At 37.2% G+C, this 21,881-nt stretch overlaps 1 long non-coding RNA gene across 1 annotated transcript in view; it reads left to right on the top strand.

The window, feature by feature from the left end:
• Positions 1 to 4,291, top strand: part of LOC115275302 — a 134,554-nt gene extending 130,263 nt beyond the window's left edge. Inside the window, exon 4 of the long non-coding RNA XR_003901481.1 lies at positions 4,085 to 4,291. This is a non-coding gene — a long non-coding RNA (uncharacterized LOC115275302). The remainder of the gene's footprint in view (positions 1 to 4,084) is intronic.
• The last annotated feature ends 17,590 nt before the right edge of the window (positions 4,292 to 21,881 follow it).

The raw sequence follows: 21,881 nt of genomic DNA, 5'->3' as shown, positions 1-21,881 counted from the left end.
CACCACGAGCACAGTGGATGCTCAATAACTGTGGAAGAGGATGAGGTTCCGTATTGATTTTTCAGTCAGATCCAGACCCCCAGATAATATGGAATGGAGCAGTGCCATTGCCTGAGCTTAAAGGACAAATTAGTACTGACAGCTGCAGGATTTACATGTTAACATTTGTTTTCCCATTTACATGGAATCTTCCTTCCTCTGCAAATTTTATCCATAGTAAATTTTCTGCCCATAATTTCAGATTAGCTAAACTGCAGCATGACTTTGTCCTTCACTTTCAAATAAGCAACACGGACACACATTCTGCTCCTGACTCTCATAGAATACTTGTATGACTCCAGTCAAGTCACTTAATCTTTCTTGGACTCAACTATTCTATTTGCTTAATGAACGGGGTGTAAGAGATACTTTCATCTAAGATCCCCTTCAGCCATTTGAATTCTTCATTTAGAGTGTAATATTTCAGACCTGAGGTATCACAAGAGTTTTAGAGCAAAGGAAGGGTTTTATTTTTAAGAAACATCTAGATGTATTTAACTAAAGGTCAAAATTCTCAGCCAAATTACAGAATTACCCTCCCAAAATATTACGTGAATATAACTCTCTATCATGAAAAGCAGGTAACTAAACTAGATGAATTTCTGAGATCCCAACGACATCTTGTTATCTCAATGTTGTTTTTCTTTATATAAAAGGAGATGTTTATTTGCAGTGATTCATGCATTTAAAATTATTTGGAGCAGTGCTCACTTTGGCAGCACATATACTAAAATTATTAGGAGCTAATATCCTTCCATTGCTATTATGAAGGATTAGAAACTAAAATTTTTCATTTTAAGTTATACACATGGAATAATTCAGTTAAAACTATTGACACTGTAGAAAGCTTGATAATACGTATGGGTAGGCTCATACTACTCATGGATTATCAGAGCCATCTAAACTCTGTGTGTCGAAAGCCATCACTGTGTTCTTCCTTCTTTTGTATCATCTTGATGAATGAGGAGAAACACAATTTGGCATATCTTTTACCCTGGGAAAGCCAGGCATTTCTGGTAATAACACAAAAGTAAAGTTGCTTCATTCTTGGCTCAAATGTGAGAGTCTGAAGAAGTTAAAGAACGTAATTATGTATACTCTCTATGATCATTTAGGAAACACAGCTTTCATTATTTGTGCATAAATAGTAGATGCATTAGGCTATTGTTGCATAGAAAATTTATCCTCAAAAAATTAACGGTAGAATTCCCCTATGACCCAGCAATAGCACTGCTAGGGATTTACCCAAGGGATACAGAAGTGCTGATGCATAGGGGCATGTGTACCCCAGTGTTCATAGCAGCCCTTTCAACAATAGCCAAATCATGAAAGGAGCCTAAATGTCCATCAACTGATGAATAGATCAAGAAGATATGGTTTATATATACAATGGAATTCTACATGACAATGAGAAAGAATGAAATATGGCCATTTGTAGCCACCTGGATGGAACTTGAGGGTGTCATTCTAAGTGAAATAAGTCAGGCAGAGAAGGACAGATACCATATGTTTTCCTCATAAGTGTAACAGGAGAAACTTAACAGAGGACCATGGGGGAGGGGAAGGGGGACAATGTAGTTAGGGAGAGGGAGGGAGACAAACCATGAGAGATTCTTGAATACTGAGAACAAACTGAGGGCTGATGAGGAAGGGGAAAGGAGAAGGGGGTTGAGGGGCATGGAGAAGGGCACTTGTGGGGATGAGCCCTGGCTGTTATATGGAAACCAACTTGACAATAACTATAAAAGAAAAAAAAAGAAAAATTATTCTTCAGAGCAGCACTCAGTCTGAGAGGGCAAAACCATTGGTGTCAGATTATAAACCTGCTATGTGCAAGATACAGTGATGGGAAGGATATTGGGTTGATATCAAAGAAAGGGACAGGTTTGGAGAAGCTTAGAGCCTAACAGAAAAGAATAATAGAAATTCAAGTCAGGATTTCCTGAGCTCTTTTCCATCTAACCCAGTCTCTGTAGGATTCCTAATGCATTAGGCTGTCATCTAGGTTTTTGTTGCTGATTTACTCTCTCTAAATTATCAAGTCATTGGCAGTGGGAGGGTCAGTCCCTTCAGGCCTCTTCACACAGTCATCTGATTACAGAGGCCTTCCCTGGCCACCTTGTGTAAAGTAGTAAAACTCATCACTTGCCTAGCCTTCTTTTTCTCCAAGGCTTTTGCCTTGAACTTGCTTGTTGATTTTTTTTCTTCTCTATCTCCTCACTCTAGAATACAAATCCTATGGGTCCATGGGCTGTTCTCTTTTGTTCAGTATAGTCAATGACTAGAATAAAGACTAATTCTTAGAAATTGCATTATCAGTATTTGCTGAAGGAATAAATGTATGTATTATGAAATTAATTAACTAATATGCTTGAATTTATTAGCATGGATGAAAAACATTAAAATATTTAAAGTGGAACTCTGATATGGGATTCCAAGTTATTTTATTTTCAATAGTTTGTACTTTTCTAATTAGCACACTTTATTTCTGTCAAAATTTTTTAAAGTATTTCTATTAAAAAAAATAAAGATCAGTGCACTGCCTTGAAATAGAATGACACAGATGACCCACAGAGAGATTCACACATATCATATTTTTAATCAATTTCAGAGAAAATAATTTTGTCTTCTTCACCAAAGTAACCTATTATGGCTTTAAACATCTCTTGTTAAAAGGAAATCTTTTACCTCGTGCATTTTCTCTGTTTTATTTTCTGTTTGATCTGTCTTCCTGGTCTTTAATAATAGAGATAATTCTATCATAAGAAAATACTCCAACAATTTACTCTAAAAAATATGTTGATAGAATATGAGATATGTATACATTAAAACCATCCAACATTCCCTTGTGAGAGAAAGATGTGTTTCATGGGGGAAGAAAAGAGTTATAATTCAAATGAAAGTATCATGTATGTGCCAGGCAAAATATCTTTTTAATTTCTGTGAACTAATGAGCAAGTGGTTTTGGATTTTCTCTGAAATCTAATACCTACTTCATATTTTATTAAGTAATATTTTTCATAGAAGTTATCTAACAATACAGATGTGCATATGTTTATAAAATTAAAAAAAAACATACTGGCTCTATTCTTGTCTCTACCTTCAAGGAGGATAATTGTGATTTTTCATGATCCTGTTTTACTTTAAACAGAACAGGGATATTACTTAACTATATAATTACCATGTTTTCACCACTTTTTTAAAGTAGTGATAGCTTAAAGTTTGAATTGTACATATATGAAAATCAAAACAAAATGTTGTGCAAAGAAATTACATCCTTTTTTTCTTCCTTAGTGGAAGAATTTTATTTTCAATGGTATATTCCTTTTGGAATATTAAGCCACTACAATAAGAAGGATGACTAAATAGATAGGTATAGATAGATAGATAGATAGATAGATAGATAGATAGATAGATGGATGATATATAGCCAGTCAGCTGATTTTCATATCTTGCAAGAAAAATATAACTAATGGACAAGATTTTGTTGGTAAATAGGTATATAAATAGATGACAGATAGATGAGAGAGAGATTTTAGCTAGAGATATATAGATACACGAAATCTATATTAGATTTCTAAGAAGGAAACACATTTTGAGGAGAAAAAAAATTTCTAGTATTATCCTCAGTATCTTAATCAAGGGAGAAAAATATTTCAAGCGAAGTCATTAGAATTAATAGTGAATTTATGCTAAAAAGAAGATATAGTGAAATTATATGATTATTTGTAAATGGTTGATATAGCTAAATTTGAAAATAAATGATTTCACACTGTGCTATTCCTAGCTAAGTAAATAACTGAAACTCTACAGCAGAAATTCAAATGCAAATTATCCATGATGCTTTCTGATTTTGTATTAAAAAGTGAGAACTGCATGAGTCCAACTTTTAAATTAGCAAGATTTTTCTCATCAAACATTCAGGTACAATAGCCAAAATGATTCAACAACCTTGTAAATTATTTACATATAAAGAAATTATTCTAAAAATCTATTCCCACCAAATGGGTGCTTATTATTTTTTTATCTTTTCTTTTGCTACCAGATTTTACAAATCAGAATTGATTGAACAACAAATAAATTCTTCCTGCTAAATGTTTAGAATGAAGATTTGCAAGTGATCCCCGAAAACACTGACTGCACAGTCTCCTTCTAAAAGACAGTATTTCATACCTCTCTCAGTAAGACTGGCCACTTGCATGTAAATTTCTCATGTGGTAATGACAGAGTACAAAACACACATTTGAATATGGAGTCATTGTTTCAACTGTTCTTTGTATTGTCGGAAATGTCTTGGCATTCTCACTCCCTCTTAAATAGCTGTGTTACCTTTGGCAATTGGTTCTTTCTTTAACCTGGATCCTGTGATTGGAGGAAGCTAGTAACCATTGCTATGATAGGTAAGTAAAGTAGCACATGGAAACCATCTAACATAGTGCTTACACACAGCAGTCATTGAGAAAATTGTAATCCTTTTCTCTATAAAGTTCTCTCCTCCAATCATACTTGTGAGTGACCCAAATACAAATGAATGCCTGATGAACTATTGAAATTTTTTTAGTCCCAATTTGTTTATTGTTAAAATGAGGATAATTTTACATGCCTTTCTACATGATATCAAGGTCAAATGGGAAAAAATATATACACATGTATGTCTGTACATATATAAAAAAGTTCTAAATAGCATAACAAACCATGCAACTTTTGGATCATTGAGTGAGATGATCTTTAAGATTTTTGGACATCTAGATCCTCTGATTCAATTACATTTATATTATGATGGAGCTTGCTATTTTTGGAAGTTTATTTTTAAATTGATGAGCTATTTTGTGTAACTATAGATTTATTTGGGGCCATCATTTTGTGCTTTATAAATGATTCCACCTCATTTTGACACCTTTGGGGCATTTAAGTGCCTTGTCAATTTTATTAGAACTTCATGACCATATGGTTAACATTGATGTCTTGGTAGTTCCTTCTTTCTTTGATTCCTCCCGTCCTCTCAGTGAATACGCATTGCCCTAATTAGATAACCTGAGAAGATACATACCTCGTGGATGCATCAGCTCAGTTCTGTTTTAACTCCTGGAAATACAATACACTTGTGTAAATACTTGAGTGAGTATTTGTATAAATGTATGAACACAATGTTTACATGTTTGTGGTCCTGTTTGTCCATACATTATGTCACTGATGTATTCAGCCCACATTTAATTGTGCTGGTGTGTTCATACCCAGACAGTATGGGTTCAAATCCTTGTTCTGTAACCAGTTGTGTAACTTAAGGCAACAGCTTAGACTCTTTGTTACCCAGTTTTCTCATTTGCAAAACAGGGACAATATTAGTGACTGTTTTAGTTCATTTGTGTGGTTAAAAACCAACCCCCATGCTTTGGAGACAAAATGCAATGAAAGACAGAGTTTGGGATAAAGAGGAACAACAGCTTTATTGCTTTGCCAAGCAAACGAGGCTGCAGCAGGCTAGGTTTTCAAAAAACTGCAAGCCCCCTGGAGGAAGGGGCTGAGGGCTTTATAGGGAAATATAGGATCTAGCTGATTTTGAGGGGAATTGTGTCCATACTGCCAGGTACTGGCATGTTTTCAGGTACTGGGTTCCTGAAACGGAAGGGACAGGAGACAGGCAGAGAGGAGACAGGTTACTTAATTTATCATCTAGTTTTGCTGGGGCTTTAGTGCTGCCAGTTTGATTTTTGTTCAACTTCATGCTTTTAAGTGGTTTCATTTGTGCAGCTCTAACGAACTACAGTTGCAGGATTTTTTTGCCTCAATACCCGGGGTTCGTTGTCTCGTCACTTCGAAGAATGAAAAGATGGACACAAAATGAGCAGCAGGCAAAAGTTTTTTAGACTCTAAGATCAGAAAGAAAGAATAGTATGAAGGCTCTCTTTACAGAGAGGGCACCCTTGAAAGTGAATACCTGTGACAATAGGCAAGGGTCTTTGTTTTATACATTATTTCTGGTCAATCCTTTCTTCCCTTCCCCTTCCTTTCTTCTCAGGTCCTATCCTGATTGGCCTGATAACTCTAGGCGCTCGGTTGACCATTCCTGATTGGCTCAATTCCATTGTATGAGGGGTGCTCTCCCTCCCTATCATTCCTTTATGGTCTACCAGTGATTTTTAGTTAGGTATTTTGATGATGAAGTTCCTGAGGGAAAACTGAGCGGTAGTAGGTGGTGTCTGTTACATTCCGAAGAAGCATCTTAAACCCAAAGGGGTTTGCTGTGGTCAGACCCTTTCAACATTATTCCAAAATATGTGTTTTTCCCCTGCACAGGGGCCTCAGGTCCTAATTTTTCCCTCTCTCACTACTGAAGCCTGTCTTTTCCTATCATACTACCATTGACTCAGTGGCTTATAAACAACAAAAATCTATTCCTCACAATTCTGGAGACAGGAAGATGCTAGATAATGGCACCAAGCAGATGTGGTATCTGATGAGGGCCTACTTCCTCAAAGATGGCTGCCTTCTCAATGTGTCCTTACATGGCAGAGTACAGAGTCTTCTCTGGGGTCTCTTTTATAAAGGAACTAGTCCCTTTCATGAGAACTCCATTCTCATGACCTACTCACCTTCCAAAGTTCCCACCACTGTGAATTAGTATTTCAACATGAATTTGAGGGTGACACAAATATTCAGTCTATAGCAATATCTAACTCACAGGGTTGTTGTGAAGAACAAAAATATATTAGTACATGTGAGTCACTAAAGACAGTGTATGCCTGCCTTATGGATCCAGTCAATATTAGTTGTTGTTTTTTATTATAATTATCAAGCACCTAATTTTTGCTGGGACTTTTCTTCTACGTGGGGAACAAAATAGACCAACTCTCTGCTCTTAGCTTCCAGTCCAGTGACCAAGCTGGAAGGATACATAAAAACTTAATAGGTAAGTAAGATAATTTCAGGTGGTAATCAGTGCTATGAAGGAAAAGTAACACAGTCACACAGAAGTCATAAAGGCCTTTCTGGCTAGTATGGTCAGCAAGGGCTTTTCTGAGATTGGCACTTGAGGTGAATTCTGCTTGAGAAGAAGGAACCAGTCATACAACAATCTGGTGGAGAGATCATTTGGAGAAAAGCCTCTCAAAAACTCTCATATGAAGCCTGAATCTCAAAGTTAAAGAATCAGGAAGGAGGCTATGGTGGCTTAATTAGGTAATCAATGGATAAATTAACAGGAGAAGACAGGTCATACTGACTTAGAAGCTAGGGCTTGAAGTTTAAATTATATTCTAAGTAGATTCAAGTATGTGCTTACATCTGAATATTTGTAAATACTTTTCCCATGTGATGAGAATACATCTATTAAATGGTATCCAGTGTAGATCTGTTGTAAATCTACATGTGACAGTGACTCTGTCACAATGATTTTCTGGCCTTGTATTTTTTTATTGTTTCTCTGCTGTGACATGTGTTGTAATGAGCCATTTGAGGAAGCTGACAATCATTCTTTGCATGTAAAGCTGAATCTCCAGCAGAAAGGTCCCCCAGCACCTTTAGGCACTATAGTCTGAATATGATTTAAACCATTTTTTTAAACCTACAGATTGACAATCATTACTTTTAGCTCCTCAGGGATCAGGCCATTTGCCAAAACGACAATAGCTCTAAACATATTGCTATTATTAGTATTAATAGCTCTAATAATATCTACCTGATGACTTCAGTGCTGAATTACCTCAGGGCTAGTGAGAAGTAATAAGCTAAAATGATCATAAAGCCCTTTTCAAATATTTCAGGTAATGCTAAATTCTTACAAATGGAAGAGTAGATGTTACACATTCCCTATGAAACACCTGGCGTCAGCCAGATAAGAACATTCAAAGCAACATTAGCTTTGAAAATGGCATTGGAGGTCCAGAGGTTCAGATTATCCCTGAAGTTTATTTTCAAAATCAGTGTTACTAGCTCGTTTCAAAAATGAAATGATAACCATTTATCTAGGGATAAGAAAGCAAGAAAATGTTGCCATTCCAAATGGCGAACAATGCCTTATAGGGGTTTTTTTCTGGCCACTCTTACCATCTTCAGTAATTCTTCTCACCTGCCAAACAGCATGGTCAAGGTGTCATCACCAAATGCTCTCGAATAGGCCTATTACTAACAGCTCAGCGGCAAGCTAGCTACTAAAAGTAAAGTGTAATAGCGCCCTGGTGTAAAAAGCAGGAACTAAAAGCTCTTTGCCTGCTAGATAGGGTAATGAAACAAATAAGCTGCCAGAGATTGGGGCAATAGAAATCTGGAGACTTGGTCTTAGCAAAACCAATTCCTGGATATGGGGACATTCGAAAACTAAAGCTCTCTGTAAGAATGAATTAGTAATCCCTTCCTAGCCCATTCAGTTCTGATGAAAATCAAAAGAGGTAACTTATGTAAAGACCTGTGTGAGGAAAACCCACTGTTTCTTTTAAAGTCTGCCACTGCTTACTACCACACTGAAAATACTCTAACCTCAGATGAGTGGGGTTTTCACAGCAAACAATTCTGAATTTAACTGCCTGGAGTTAGCGTAGACCCCACAGGCTAAGAGCTTAGTCGCACCAGACAGCCCCCCACTTCAGACATGAGTTGTAAGTAGTGGGGAGTCCCTCAGGTTACCCTCACTTCTGCCTGATTTGGCTACAAATCAGAGGTTCCCACAGCTCCCTCCAGTTCCAATCCCTTGCTGAAAAACTGACAGAACTCAAGGACACACTTAAGTACATTTACCAGTTTATTATATAATAAAGGATAGGATACATGGTGCAAACAAACAGCCACATGAAGAGATATAAAGGCCAGGTCTGGAAGAGTCAATACTGTAAGAGCCTCTGACCCTGTGCACCACCCTATGGCCTATAGATGTTTTCACTGTCCAGGCCACTGTCCAGACCTCCTACTTTAGGCATTTTATGGAGGCTTCCCCATGTAGTCATGATTCATTATTGTCAGATTCCTGCCCACCCCCACTCTCTGGAGGAGGACAAGGGGCAGTGCTGCTGAAAGTTCCATGTAGGAGCCCACCAAGAATCACCTCATTAGAACAAGAAATGTTTCTCTCATGCCGGATAATTCCTAGGGATTTAGGAGCTACGTGTGAGACACTCCCATCAGCCAGGAAATGTCACCCATTTGGGAGCTCAATATCAGAAACAGGGGTCAAAGACCAAATATTAGCTAGGTGTGTGCATGTGTGTGTGTCTGTGTATGTCTATGTGTGTGTATTTCTATTTGCAGAACCTTTTGCAATTAGTAAATTGCCAGGTGTTTTTAACTGAATTGTTTACGGCGGAATAAAGCATCTGAGAGTGTGTCTGGTTTTAGGAGTCCTATAGTCCATACTTCCAAAGTTAGCTGTCCTGTGGATTGGCTCTTAAACACTCAGTAGTTTACGTAATTTCTCTGTCATTTTCCCCATCTGTAAATGAGAAAAAAATTAGTACATGGGCTATAGTATTTTAAGAATTCAGTGAAATATATAGCACCTAGCACATATATATCTAGACCATAGTATGCAATGGCAAACATGTTGTAGCTTATTGTTTTTGTTATTGTTTTTGTTATAGAGACTTACAGCAGAGGGGCATGACATCCTGATTATAGCCTTCAGCGGCTCACAGAAACCATTGTTAGTGATATGCATCACCTGTTAGTGCTGGGGGCTCTAATTCGAGTATGCATTAAAACTGCAAAAATTCCTAGAAATCATGATTCATTTGTGTGGAGAAGCTTAAAGCTCTTCACTTCTAACACATACCACAGGTGACTCTGGTGTTTTAGAAACTATGTCTCAGAGTAAATGGCAAACTTCCCTTCCTACATCTTTCCGAAGACTTTCAGAGCAGACTCCTTACCATCAGGATGTATTTTAGAAAAAGGGCTTGGCAGCTAGGCTTGAGCGTGAATGGCATCCTCACTGTTAACTCCAGAAACTTCATCTAGGGCTTGTTTCTGCAATTCATACACATTTTTAGCTTGTGGCTATCATGACTGAAGTACAAAACCGACCAACTTAAAAAGCTTCTGGAATTTCTCTGAAGACAAGACCTCTGATTCATTAGAAGCTAAAAATGATGGCTCTTTGACAAAAAGGGACTGGGAGAGAGGCCGACAGGGACATATATTTATGTGGAGTTTTGTGTAAAGAAGCAGAGAAAGAGACCAAAAATAATGAATTTCAGCATTGAGTGTTCTTCACCCATCTAGCTTTGGGCTATACTTTGTTTACTGGTAACAAGAATGCCGGCGATGGGAAAGGAATGCATATAGACAGCTTCTTGGCATGGATGCTATCAGGTTTTACCACGGCATAAAGCAGTTGAGGTTGCAATTTTACTTTGTATAGATTATGACGAGGGCAGGTGGACCCTCAATTTTCCTTCCCCACACCAGACTGCATTGGAGGTGAACATGTTATGAGTGTTTATAGGTAGAGGATTAAAATGTGTTAGTTACATGCAGTGTTCAGGAAAATTTCGTCTTTTCCTTGTTTTTTGTTTTGTCTTATCACAGGCAACATTCATTTGTCATTTAATAATCATTTTTAGTACCTTTAGTTTGAGTTTTCATCAATAACTTTTCTGTTCATGAATCTCAGTTGAGCTTTCTCTCTTTCCAGGCGTCACATGTGGCTATACTGTGGGACTAACGCTAGGCGCTAGGCACCAAGCCCCAGCCATTCTGTGGCTGACCGCTGAGCCAGCCCACTGCACTGTCTGCTACAAGACATGCTAAAGGCCATGGCTCTGCTTCCTGAAACTGTTAAGGCAGCAGACTAGTCTAGAACTGGCTTTAGCTTTGGACAAAACTGGTCAAGTCCTGGATTGGCCTCATGTTGGCTTTATGGCCAAGACCAAGACACTCATTTCTGCCTCTGGTTGCTCACCCATAAAGCATAATAGCAGTACCTGATTCATAAAACTTCTCTAGGATCAAATGAGATAATGGTAAATACATTTTAAATATTACAAGTAATGGCCAATAGTGATTATTAGAAGTGCTAATAGTGCTGGGCATCTATAAGTGCTTATCAAATGTACATCTTCCTGAGCCCCATGCAGACAAAAGGACCTCTCACAGTGATATCTACATGCACTGTAGTTGAAGGTCATTGTGTCTATGCACAATGTAGTTTGAGGTCATGGTTTCTATACAATCTATATAGTTTGAGGCCAACTGAATTTAGTATTTTGTTCTGATGTAACACATATTGTCCATGTCTAGGATAGTGCTTGGCATATGTTGCAGGATGATTACAAAAAGACCACCAATGTCAAATAGAAACGAGGCATAATTTTATTCACAGCCGCATGCTTTTATCACGGCCAGGCCAAACCTGATCTCCCTGGTGTTAAGGAGCATAGATTGGCCCCGAACAAAGTGAGTAGTGAGATTATATGGACAGAACACATTATTATTTAGTTAACCAATTACAATTCACAGCATTCCTTGGTAGCCAATTACATTGTAATACACAGATGTTAGTTTTGGCGGGAAACTATCATTTTAAGGTTCTTTGTCCCTTTAGAATGACCAATCATAGTTAGACACCTAAGATACCGCAAGAGACATGACCAGGTGACTTTCACCTGTGGACTTTGCTTCAGCCAGGTCTTAGTAGAAGGGTGGGGATACTTAACAGAATCTTGAAAAACAAGTTAAACTTCAGGTTACAATGTTCCTTATCGAGTTACATTCTTAGAGTCTTTCCAGATTACCCAATCTTTAATTATTTACCAGAATGGGAGTTTAAACTGAACCTATATACAGTAAGCTCTCTGATATAAGTTGACCTAGTACATTTCATAAGTTGACCTATAACAGCATATAATAGTCACTCAACAAATAATGGATAAAAATAAACAAATGAATTAATGGGTAAACATTAGTCTTAGTATTTCCCTTCCTGTTTTATTTGTGATTGCCCCTTTGCAAGTGAGTAGACCACAGGAATTTAGATAACCACTGTGTAGTGTGTGTGTGTGTGTGTGTGTGTGTGAGAGAGAGAGAGAGAGAGAGAGAGAGAGAGAGAAAGGGAGGGAGGGAGAGATAGAGAAGGGGGAGAGGGAGAGGGAGGGAGAAAAGGAGAGAGATTACACACATCTTAAAACCAGCAGAGGTGAATTCTGTGTTTTTCTTGTTCCTTCATATCTACCATATTTATATCCCTTACAACCACCCAGACCACTAAGAGGTTAGGACTCTTATCATCCCATTTCACATATAAAGATACCAAGGCTTGGAAATAAAATTGTGTTTCACAGGCTTTCACATACATCCTTGAAATTCACAACCAGGATTTTGACCCAGGCAGCCTCCGTTCTGGATCTGTGTTCTAATATATTGCAAAGTAGGATGCAGTATTTCTCCTTCCATAAAGACAGCAATAGATGGTGATTGCCTTTCTCTATAAAAATGAGAACAAAAGTATCCAAAGTACAGATTCTACATACTGTCAAGTCAGTTATTCATTGAGTATTTTATGAGAAAGTCCTGTTTATCTAGCTATTCACAGATCTATTACGTTTGACAACTATCTCTTGGGCTCAGCTAGAAATAACAAGATTTAGAGGGTATCTGTTCTCACAGAATTTATGCTCTACTAGACAATATGGTGGTGTTGATCAGTACCTATTTTTAGTAGCCTTTTCATATATAAAAGAAAGAATCGTAGTGATGGTACTATGCTAATATTTTTACCTTCATTTTGAAAAAAAAAATCAAAATGTCAGAAATTTTCCAAGAGCCATACAAATAACTTCTGCACAACCTTCACCTTCAGAACTCATTTATGCTTCATCAATTTTCCCGGTGATGCCTTTTTTTCCCCTAAAATTCCAATCCCAGATCACAGGCTGTACCCATTTGTCTTGTCTTTATAGCCTCTTTAATTCTGGGATATTCTTCCGTTTTTGACCTATTTTGACTACGGTATTTCTAAAGATTAAAAGCAGTCATTTTGGATAATGCTTCTCAGTTTGTGTTTGTTCAGTGATTCCACATCATTAGACCCCAGTTGTGCGTATTGGCTGGAATATCACACAAGTGACACCAACTTCTCACTGAATCTTGGTGGGCACAGCGGTATAGATCTGTCCTGTTAGAGGCGGTGTGAGCTCTGGTCACTTACAATGGTATCTGCGGGCTTCCTCACTGTCATATTACCCTCTTCATGTAGAGAATTAGGATTTTTCTGAGTAGAAACTTTGAGGTTAGGTAAAATCACAATCCTTATACCATTTTTACCTACTGGGTATAACATCTAGTAACAGTTCTTTCCTGAATTATCTTTCATGATGATAGCTGTCATGTGATAACTTTCTATTTATGCCATGTCTTCTACGTTCATTAACTTGACATTCTACTCATAGGAAAATCCTTCTCTCCACTCCCTTTATTTATTAATTTATTTATATTTTATAGAACTACTTATTCAGTTGGTTCATCATTACCCATTGCTATAATTACTTTTATTGTTGCTGTTCATCAAATTTTCCCAGATTTAGGTGGTGGCAGAACCTTAAATTTGGTTTTTATGTCCTTTTGACATGTCCCCATTTTCTTTGGATATGTCACTTCTTTCCGGCACAACAAAAAGCTTCAGGTCATTTTATTTTTTTTCTGCTACAGCCTTGTCATCAGCCATTTTTGAAGAACTCCTGATCATTTTATTTTAAAGTTTATTTATTTATTTTTCAGGGAGAACAAAAGGAAAGGCAGAGAGAGTGGGAGACAGAGAATCCCAAACAGGCTCTCCACTGTCAGCACAGAGCCCAACATAGGGCTCGAACTGACAAACCATGAGATCATGGCCTGAGACAAAATCAAGAGTTGGATGCTTAACCAAGTGTGCCACCCCGGCACTCCTCCTCTGATCCTTTTAGTGGATAATTTTATTTTTTAAAGAATCTTAGTGCTAAGTAGGCTCATTGCTAATGAGGTTTTGTTATAGCCAGGCCCTTCTAGTGGACACAAACATTTATATCTATATTTATTTTTATGTGTACTGAAGTCAGGAATCCACACCAATAGCTCTCATTCCAATCCAACAAAGAGTATTCATTCTAGCATTTTCCACTGCCATATTTGTATCTCTGTTCTCCAATAGTGAGAAACCACTCCTCCCCATTATCTTTCAACATATGTATTTATTTGCTTAATCTCCTGCATACAGTTGTTAATCTTAAAAATAAAACTACCAGTTATTTAATGAGTGAAGGTGATTTTATTTGGGAATAGTAGAAAATTGCAATCTGGCAAAAGTAAGCTGTGGCAAAATCATAGGCACGTCCAACAAAGGAGAGGAACATTCTTTTAAAGACAAGGAAGAAGTTGGGAAGGATTGTTTAGAAAGAACGAGTTCAGGGTGCTAATGGTTCCTCATTGGCTAAATTGCAGGGGTAGTCAATTTCCTGTAGGAAATGTAATGTGCATTTTTCCGCTGGGGGCCTGTAACAGAGGATTCTTTCCTGCTGAGGACTGTTCTCTAAGGGTCTGTAATTGACCGTTTTTCCTGTAACTCACATTGAGTGGTATGGCTTCCCCTTCTAGCATTCCAAATCTACTTTACTGAGGTTCCCTTTTATTAGTTTTCACACAATTAACCTTCTGACCTCACTCGGCTGCTGCACAGCTGAGACACCCTCTTCACATGGGCCTTGACACCAGATGGCAGCTACTGGAATCTGATACCCACTTCAGCTGGGCCCAGACCTGGCTGCCTTCCAGGAAGAGGAGACAGAGAAGAGAGCATTGGAACAATATTATTGTTTATAAAAACAAATTATCACTATTATTTCCACTTATGCAGATGAACAAAAGAACCTACGGGGTAAGAATTTTATGACTGCTAATCTCGACCACCACAGCTGTTACTCCAGTAAATGATTAGAAGTTAGTAATCTCTTCTTTGCCTTGTGGGCTCTGTAAGGAGCTTTATGCTGGATGACTAATATAAAAACAAAACATATCATTGTCCCAAGAGTCCCCCAAATGCTTAAAACCACAAATGGTATGGGAGGGTAAATTGTAAATCCTATTCATTACAATCTGGTAAGTCATCTGATTTGAATGTACTAATTACATCAGAAGAAATTTGTTGTAGTAGTTTTCAGTAATGTCCTTAAAAGACAGGGGAAGAGAGTGGAAGGGGTTGACTTTAGAAGAATAATGGAGCAGCTGTAATTAAATACAGACCACATAAATGGTCCCTTCACTACAAAATTATATTTGCAATTATTTCCCTTTAATTTTACGTGGAAAGTACAAATGTTGGAAAGCAAAGTGGTAAAGATGAAAGTTAGATGGTGAGTTTGAGATTTATGTTTGGAGAGTGGGTACAAAAGTTTTTTGAACCAAACAGTAATTTAAGACTCCAATGGTCAACTCATTGGCACAAATTAAAGAAAACCTGCCTAAGAACTGTGTCTGCTTACAAACCATTTTGGTGTTTTTTTTTTTTCCCTCTCCCTTACCTTTTTAAATGAAACAAGTAGTTGTTGCTTAAAGTCAACCAGACGGTTCCCAGGTGCAATTGTCTCCTGAGAGAAGAGAAAGGAGAGTCTTCAAGAAAATAAAAATGTTTCATGCCTCCCTTTCATCCTCTGAAAGGTTACTTTTAAAAGTTAACTCCTGAAGAGAAACAGATGTGTCCAGAAATTAAGTATTCAGAGCCAGGCTGGAGAAATTCGCTGTGCCTCATGTAGAAATGGAAGAGGAGGCTGCGGTTCCGGGAACAGTTTCCAAGAAATATTTTGAAGGGAGTGAGAGAAAGGAGCCGGGTGTGAGGGCAGGAGTTAGGGCACTGCTCTTCAGTATGATTTGTTCACAGTCACAATTTCTTTGACCTACTGTCAGGTTTGTTAGGACAGAATACCTACTTTCTCTAGACAGTCCCATCATGACGTATCCTGAAGAATGTCTATAACAAAGTTCATTTCTTTCTGTTTTGTTTTCTTTATTTTCTGGAGCATAAGAGGTTTATTGCAAATATATCTTCTTATTATGAAGATATTTCCTCATTTTCAGCCAGTGTCTCCTGGAAATCAGAGCACAATTTTCAATAGAAAATTGAATCATTTTAAGATGAGATACTTTGAAAGCTAATTTAGAAATGTACATGTATGAAAATATAATCAGAAAAAATGATGCTTTTCTGTCTTAACAAAAACAGCCATATTTAACCTACTTCATCATGTATAATAGGTCATAGAAGAAGGAAGGCAATAATTTGCCCATTGACATTTTTTTTAATGGAAAATTGCTTTTCTTTATTGAGGCCTTTGGAAGAAAATTAACTTTGGTCACATATTACCTTAAAAAAAACTCCAGTTTTACATATTCCTAAACAGGACCAAATAATCAGAGAAATAATTTCTTGTGTAAAAATTGGCCAAATTTATCAAAAATCTAACATACAATGTAATTCAAATTATATAAAGACTGCTTGGGATCATAATATTCCAAAATGTATGATAGTTGCAACTCCATCTTGACCAGGGTGCAGTATTTGCTCTCATGTTGCTTTGGTCCAACAGAGTAGAGCTGAATCAGTAAGAGTAAACTAAGTACCTAATCTTTTGCAAACAATTTAGATTGTTACTGGCAGCAGAATTATCCTTGATGAATAGTTCTACTATAACAAAGTATAATAACTGAGTATTTTTCATGAACACATTACAGTATCAGATTAAACTTCTAAGAAAAATATGAAGGAACAAAAAAGATGAAACAGCTATCACAAAAAAGTATCTTCCCCATAATTCTATTTCCTGGTTCTATTTCCTTGTTCTTTCCTCCATTTTGTATCTCTTGTCCCACATTCGGGCTCACTCCTATCCTTGGGCTTTCAACTGAACGCTGCTTAGTTCTGCATTGTGGTGACCTCTCACCATGCTCCAAACATGGAAGCCTTCTCCAGAAAACTAATCTCCTGTTTTATTCACCAACAATGTAAACTTAAAGATAAGGTTAGATTTCTTTGAATGTCCTGTCAATAACTATAAAATTCTCCAATTTCTTCAACCGTTTTTAGATTCTTTTTTTTCTGATAGCATGTTAATTTTAACACTAAACATCTCAAAACTACTTACTATCTCATTTTGTCTACCTTATTTCTACTTATTACCTATGAGATTTAGGGCAAGTTATTAAAACTCTTTGAGCCACAATTTTCTCATCAGTAAAAATGAACTTTATTGTAGCCCTCTATGCTATGTAGGAGCGCCACCAGCTACAAGAAAATCAATTGTGTAAACAGGTAGAGGCGATTATTCCTACAACTCATCTCCCAGTTGCTAAATCTGTCATATTTACTACCAGAAGAATGTCTTTTTCCTAAAAGATTAATGTGGTTACATTCAACAACTGCCAAAAGAAAAAAAAAATCCCACCTTTAAGCTAAAGTAAGACCATACTTGAGGCATCTGGGTGGCTCAGTCCCCTAGGCATCCAACTTCGACTTGGGTCATGATCTTAAGGTTTGTGATTCTGAGTCCTGCATCGGGCTCTGTGCTGACAGCTCAGATTTTGCTTCAGATTTTGCTTCAAATTTTGTATCTCCCTCTCTCTCTGACCCTCCTCAACTTGCACTCTGTGTGTCTCTCTCTCAAAAATGTATAAACATTTTAAAAAATTAAAGACCATATTCTTAAATTTCCTTGAGAATAATCTAGTATGTCTTTACAAATATTCTGTAATTCAGTATCAACTAACATTTGCTGAACATTCTCCCATCTCTTGTTTGTTCAATCTAGAATGCATGTCATTCCCATCCCTACTTTAATATCTTTTTGTGCATAATGTGTTATTTCCTCTCCAGCTCAAAAGATGATACTTCCATGAGAAATTTTCCTCCCTCTGAGCAGGAAATCATATGCATCAGTTATATCTTTATTTAAGCCTTCCTAACATTAAAATGAAATAGAATCTAATGTTATATAAAAAGAAAATACATGGTAATATAAAATAAAATAAACTACCTGTTACAAGATTTCAAATACATAGGCACTCAGTAACATTTGTTGAATCATTAATGCCGTAGATTCTACCACAGTAATAATGTATCTTCAAATAAGAAATTATAATTATAACTATATTGTGTTTCCAAGAGTGAAGAAAATTTGAAATGGAGATACTTTAAATTAATTCATTTTTTTAATTTTTATTTTTGAGAGAGAAACAGAGTGCGAACAGGGGAGGGGTAGAGAGGGAGACACAGAATCTGAAACAGGCTCCAGACTCTGAGCTGTCAGCACAGAGCCTGACATGGGGCTCAAACTCACAAACTGCAAGATAATGACCTGATCTGAGCTGAAGTCAGCCCCTTACGGCACTGAACCACCCTGGTGCCCCAATTCACTTTTTTAATTTGGATAAATCTGGTCAGGTTACTGAAAGTAAATAACTGATACCAGGTGTGTGTGTATTACATTTTGGGGGGAAGGTTGTTTTCTACCTGAATCTTGGCATTAAATAGAGATTCCCTAGAAATATCTCTCGTGTAAGTCACAGATAAACCCTAGTGGAGGACTTTGTTTAACCCACAGTTATGTTGGTTTTCTTGAAGACTGCAAAGTATGTTCATGATTATAATTGTTATATTAATAATATAATAACCAGTATTTTTGCATGCTTTAAATGTGCCAGGCATGCATAAATGCTTTTCACATATTATACCATTAAAATATGAATCATCGTTCAACAACCAGTAAGTAAGTAAAATCCATCTAAATCATTATCACACTCTCTCTAAAGGAAACAAATACCAAAGGGAAGGTATATTTACAATAGACAGCAAAACATTTAAAAATTTGTATTTTCCCACAGTATCACTCTTAGTCTCTTACATAATCCCTAGAGATGCTCTCCAAGCACGCTCCTCCCCCAGGGCAAGCTCTGAACATCATCCCTCCAGTCCAGACAAGCACCCTCATCACACTCATCTCCACTTTCTACCCTGTATAATGTTGGGCAAGTTATTTAAACTCACTGTGATACAATTGTCTCGTCTGTAGTAAGGATGGCTACCTGTTGTAATGAGGAATGAAGTCAACTGCGAGAAAAGGTAATCTTTTTTTATACAATCTGATTACCTATTTCTCATATAGAGGAAGTCTGGTAGGAAATGGTGCTTGGCCTTGGTTTGGGAGCTCAGTACCAGGGCCTATGCTCTGTAATTTTCTGGGCCCTTCTCTCATTTTTACAAGATGGTTGCTGGATCTTCAGCCACCATGTCCATCTTTCAGCCAAGGGAAAAGAAGAGGAAGAATTGCGCTGGTTTCTAAGGTCAAAACTTCCCTGTGAATCCTCAGTTGAGGTCCACTTATCCCTCTTTGTCCAGATCTGCTGCATGGGAAACTTGTAAGGTCAGTAATTTCCATTGGAACATTGACCACAAACAAAACTGAAGTTTTTAATGAGAAAGATGTGCTGAATAGAATGCTGATTAGATCAAAGATCATGTCTCCTATACTACCCTCAGGATTGTCAAGAAGGTAAATCAACTAATTTAATATTTATAAGTGAGCCCAGCCATTTGTAGCTGTTTTTAATGATATACCGTCTCTTCCTACTCTTTTCTCTTACCCTCAGTTTTCTGCCACAAGTAAAATCTTCTGCTGTTTAAAAAATTTTTTAATGTATTTTATTTAGTTTTTGAGAGAAAGAGAGACAGCATGAGCAGGGGAAGGTCAGAGAGAAAGAGAGATACCGAATGTGAAGCAGGCTCCAGGCTCTGAGCTAGCTGTCAGCACAGAGCCCGACACGGGGCTCGAACCCACAAATGAGACAATGACCTGAGCCGAAGTTGGATGCTTAACCGACTGAGCCACCCAGGCGCCCCAATCTTCTGCTGTTTTAAATGTAGATCCCTCTTTGATCTGTTTCCTTTGCTCACCCTTCATTTATTATCAGTGTGCACAATAAGGCCCAGAATGGATAGGATACAGTACAGAGAATTTTACAAGTAATTCTTTTCTAGGTAGGGCAAAGGAGTTTTTGAAAACTCTGCTTTTTTTTTGTTTTGTTTTGTTTCTTTCACACACTCAAAAAAAGTGACCTAGGAAACATCATTTTAAAATGCTCGTTTATTTAATACCTTGAGCTAGCAGATCAGAGTAAAAATTTGTTCTTCCCCAGTGGCAAGGTGAGGTAAAGATATGAATAATAAGACATATTAAGGTCATCAGCAGTGCTTCTAAACTTTGAAAATAAAAGCTTTTTGAAGTCTATAATTAATAAGCATTATGTTAATTAGGGCACTTCAATCTTAGAGGTTCCCTTCTTTACTTGAGTGATTCTTTGATGCAGGGGATCAGGGGAATTCTTCCTGACTATTTTTTATTGTAAATTCCAGTTAAGCAAAACGGTTGTCTGTCACTACACGATCAGCTTATTATTCAAATCTCTCCCTTGTAATAAAAAATCAGACTACCTGCTGTCATCAACTAAAAACAAATCTCCTATAGTCCATGGCTATGCCTTCTTAATCACACAGAACTGATGCCACTTGGTCCCTACCTGTGGAAACAATGTCATGCTACAACTTAGAATCATCCAGGTGCTTACAGGGAATGAAGAACTACTGCCTCCATACACGAATGACCCACAATCAACTGTAACCTGTTGATACCAGAGCATATTCACAGACCAAAGCCCTGCCCTAAAATGGACTTCCAAAAACCTGGTCATTCTTTCATGTTTCTTCCATTTATAGGTCATAGTTTTGTTAACTTGACTAGAAATAAATCTGTTGATCTGTTTGTTTGTTTTTTATGAGACTGTGTCCAGTTCTTTTATTTGCCACTTTAGCCATAAAAAGAGAGGTCTTTTTTTCAATCCCAGCCCTGTGACCTGCTGGTGAACATCTTAGAGGCCAAGACCTAGCCTGTAGACTTTCTGTCTGGCTTTGACAGACTAGCTGATTCAAATTCATCACTCCATTGTAAGCAAAACTAAAATCTGGAAACATGGATAGAATGCCTACTGTAGGTATTAGAAAGCAAAGCAAAGTTACAAATTCTTGTTTAAAAAAAAAAAAGAACTAGTTTATCTGACTAGAACTCCTATCTCCTTGTATCATAATTCCTGTGATTGCATTATGGTAATTTGTAAAACCTGGTTTGTTCTGTTCCTTTCTATTACTGCAGACCTGCGTGCCTTGATTATCTGTGCTCTGTGTGCTGTGCCCTTCATTATTTATTGAACAACTTCCAGGGCTTACCTCCAATCCTGGGCTACCTTGAGCAGTCCATCCTGGGTTGGCTGGTGATAAAAATACTTAAGGGGTGAATATTAAATATATTACTTACCCTAGAAGTTATATTCAGTAGGTCTCAGTCATGGCCAGTGATCTTTATCTTTCCTCTATCAAATACTCCAGGTGATTCTTATCTTTAGCCAAATTTAGAAACAGTGCCCTAGGTGGTATGATTAATTACTGGTATGATTAATTACCATATCCTGACTTGTTCTACTTCTTCACCTCTCTTTCTGACTAGGTCTTCCAAGTATCCTACTTATTTTCAAGGCTGAAAGTTTAAAAAGAGGTCAGAGAAAACATTCAAGATAATTTCAGTGATACTAAAAGTTATTGAAAAATTGATGTGTTTTTTCATCTTCAAAGGAGTAACAGCCATGATATGAGGAAGTAGACCTCTCCAATGATCTTAATATTAAGAAGATTAATACACAGTCACTTTGTAGACTCAGCGTATTGTCAAGCATGGAATATGTACAGTTTTCTTGAATTTGAAAACCACAATGTTATCATCATTTTATATGCATTTATGTAATGGTGTTATGTGTTAGCACGGGGTCTCATAACATCTGTGATGATAATC

This window comes from Suricata suricatta, chromosome 12 (assembly GCF_006229205.1).
Source record: "Suricata suricatta isolate VVHF042 chromosome 12, meerkat_22Aug2017_6uvM2_HiC, whole genome shotgun sequence".
NCBI classification, from domain to species: domain Eukaryota; kingdom Metazoa; phylum Chordata; class Mammalia; order Carnivora; family Herpestidae; genus Suricata; species Suricata suricatta.
Note: the sequence above shows the minus strand (reverse complement) of the source record. Positions and strands in the feature narration are given on the sequence as shown.